Source organism: Megalobrama amblycephala, linkage group LG4, assembly GCF_018812025.1.
Source record: "Megalobrama amblycephala isolate DHTTF-2021 linkage group LG4, ASM1881202v1, whole genome shotgun sequence".
Classification (NCBI taxonomy): Eukaryota; Metazoa; Chordata; class Actinopteri; order Cypriniformes; family Xenocyprididae; genus Megalobrama; species Megalobrama amblycephala.
The window spans coordinates 40,476,100-40,479,016 of NC_063047.1; the positions used below are offsets into that span (position 1 = coordinate 40,476,100).

At 32.6% G+C, this 2,917-nt stretch overlaps 1 long non-coding RNA gene across 1 annotated transcript; it reads right to left on the bottom strand.

Annotated features, from left to right (window-relative positions):
- Positions 1-917: 917 nt before the first annotated feature.
- LOC125267557 lies at positions 918-2,913 on the bottom strand. Its single transcript, XR_007184693.1, has 3 exons — positions 1,763-2,913; positions 1,598-1,657; positions 918-1,263 (listed from the first exon to the last, which is right to left on the bottom strand). It is a non-coding gene; the product is annotated as an uncharacterized LOC125267557 (long non-coding RNA).
- Between the last annotated feature and the right edge of the window lie 4 nt (positions 2,914-2,917).

Consider the following 2,917-nt stretch of genomic DNA (forward strand, 5'->3'; position numbering starts at 1 on the left):
ACTGAACAAAGGCCAATTCTGTTGGCTAATGTGATATTTGCAGTGTGGAACATCAAACACACAAAGTCTGCTCCAAATCATTTCATGTTGCTACAGTAATTATCAGCGAGAAGCTACCTCTTCATGTGCTGAACAGAATCAACAGAGAAAATATCTCTAAAACAAGCTGGTTTATTCTTTATTTACATTTTCAATCGGAGGGACTTGCCATGGATGATCTTTAATCCACATCTGTCCATCAAATCAGCTAATAAAGACAGCAAATTCACATAATCGAGTGTTATGTATATTTATTTATATTTAGTCATTATTCACAGTGTAACGCTGTGGGCTGTGTCTGGATTCCTGACACACTCAGCTCAATATAAACAAAGGTCTGGTTTCACAGACAGGTTTTAGTTCAATTAGGACATTTAAGTAGCTTTTACAAATGTGCTTCAGAAAAAAAAAAAAAAAACATTACTGGTGTGCATTTTGAGGTAAAACAATGACACTGACATTTTAAGATAAGTCAATGCAAGTACACAACATACATTTTAGTCTAGGCTTAAACCTTGTCTGTAAAACCGGGGGAAAGTGTTTGTGTGAGCAGTTCTCTCACAAGCAAATCTCATTTATTCACCCTCACATGATTTTATAACCAAGCTTCATGAGTATTATTAATCAAGTAAGCTATTGATTCTTTCTCAAAGTTCTGTGACCTAAATCGACTCAATGTAAAATGTTGATATTAATGTCAGCATATTAAAATAAGCCTAGGTTAGCAGACTAATCAAGGACATTGCTATTTAATTGAGACGATTATATAAAATGTTAAAGCAGTATTCATTTATTTATATGGTAACACAATAAGGTCTCATATGTTAACATATATAACATTAATAAAATAAATTTGTTCTTGTTCACAGTGCATTAATTATTGTTAACAAATACAACATGGTTTTAAAAATCTATTAGTAAATGTTGAAATTAATATTAACTAAGATTTATGAAAGCATTGTTTGTTAATGTTAGTTAACTAATGTTAACAAATTAAACCTTACTATTAACGTTAATATTTACACATTTGAATTATAGCCTGAGCTTTCCTGATGAATGTTAGATCTGCATATTATGTCCATATCTACAAGAAAAGTATCCCAATCCAAGTGAGACCTGACAGAACAAGAAGAATGTCCTGTGGAAAATATAAATTAGCACTGGCATGAAGATCTGGTAAGCAGAAAGCTTGTTCTAACATGAGATGATTTTCTGCGCTGATACCTGAAAAACACCATACAGTATCTCAGTTTGCAACATAATGTGAGGAGCAGTCTGCTTTGATACATTTACAGACTATACTATAACATGGACTCAAGCAGTGTTGGGCATGTAATCCGTTTAATAATGGAAAAGTAACATAAAAATTGTAACAAATTACTGTTGCCAGGAAGTAATAATATTACATTTACTTGTTTGTAAGAACATATTCATGTTAACAATGCACATTATAACTACTGCACTGATTCACTACAGCAGCAAACACAATTCATCACACATGGCAGCATAATGTGAAAAAGCTTTTCAGATTAATAGTGCTGAAAAGGTGCCATCTTACCATTTTTAATCCATTCATTCCATGCATGTATCTTGGCACTATCATGATTCACAGTAGACACTGTGGACATATAAACTCTTTTAATAAAGTACAGAAATGGATAGAAAAATTCTTTAAACAAAATAGAAAACTGCATACAAACACCTATTAAGGCATTATTCTCACCATGCGAGTGATCCAGAAGCAGTTTCCTCAGTTCTCGCAGTGTCTGTGTGAGGTTTTTCAGTTTGTGATGTAGGTACGCATTCTCCTCCCTCAGAGTGTGAATTGTATCCTGAAGCTCATATGAAAAGTTCATTTGTGGTATAAAAGACATGGTCAACAAAATAAGTCCCAGATGCACTAAAAACATCATTCTCTAAATGTAGAAATTGTTGCACACTTCTTTCAGTGAACTGATTCTTGTGTGGCTTGCACATGCATGGCAAAAAGCACTTAGAGCTGATGCGTACATTTACAAATCAATCCAATTCTCATGCACCATTTCTTTTGGTCTCAATACAAGCTGTAAGTACACACTGTTCTATATACAAAGCTCTTTTATGTTAACTAGTAGTGTGAAAGAAAACTGCTGTGAAAGCCTCACAATGTAATGTGACTTATTTAGTGTCGGGCATGAATCTCAACAGATTGCTTTATGTAGCCTACTTTAGTTTTTTTATTTATTTATTTATTTATTTGAATAATATAGTTTAAATAGGGAGAGTGGCCCTAATTTTTACTCCAGGGAATATTTCATTTTTTTCAATATTTCAGTTTTTGTATGGCAATATACCTCGCAACCACAAAAAAGCTGTTGTTGCTCAGGAAAAAATCGTACAGTTTATTTAATACACATGCTTTTGGGGGCATGTTGTCATATTTTGACCCTGCCATTCATCTGTTTTAGGCTATTTAATGGCTTTTCAGCAAAATATAAAGAGTAAAAATAAATTATGAATCACATAATGATTCATGAGAAAGCAAATCATAAAATGTATCCGTTTGGGCCAAAAGATGTTGTAATTTTATACAATTAATTAATTATATCCAAGTAGAACACATGTGGCAAGCCCTAAGTCTAATTGGACTTATGATTTAAACCTTTATAATTTTTGAGATATAGCTCTTCTGTGACAACTAGTCCCAGTCTTTTCTACATGTTATGTAAGCATAATATAAACTAGTTGTTACTGTGCAAATAGGCCTACCACGTTGTTGTATATTTCTCATCACAGTACCAATATAAATATATATTTTGTTTCTAAATCTGTCTTCAATATTTACATAATATGCCGTCTATATGTGGGCAGTCTTTCGATTTTAACATTTTGTTTTATT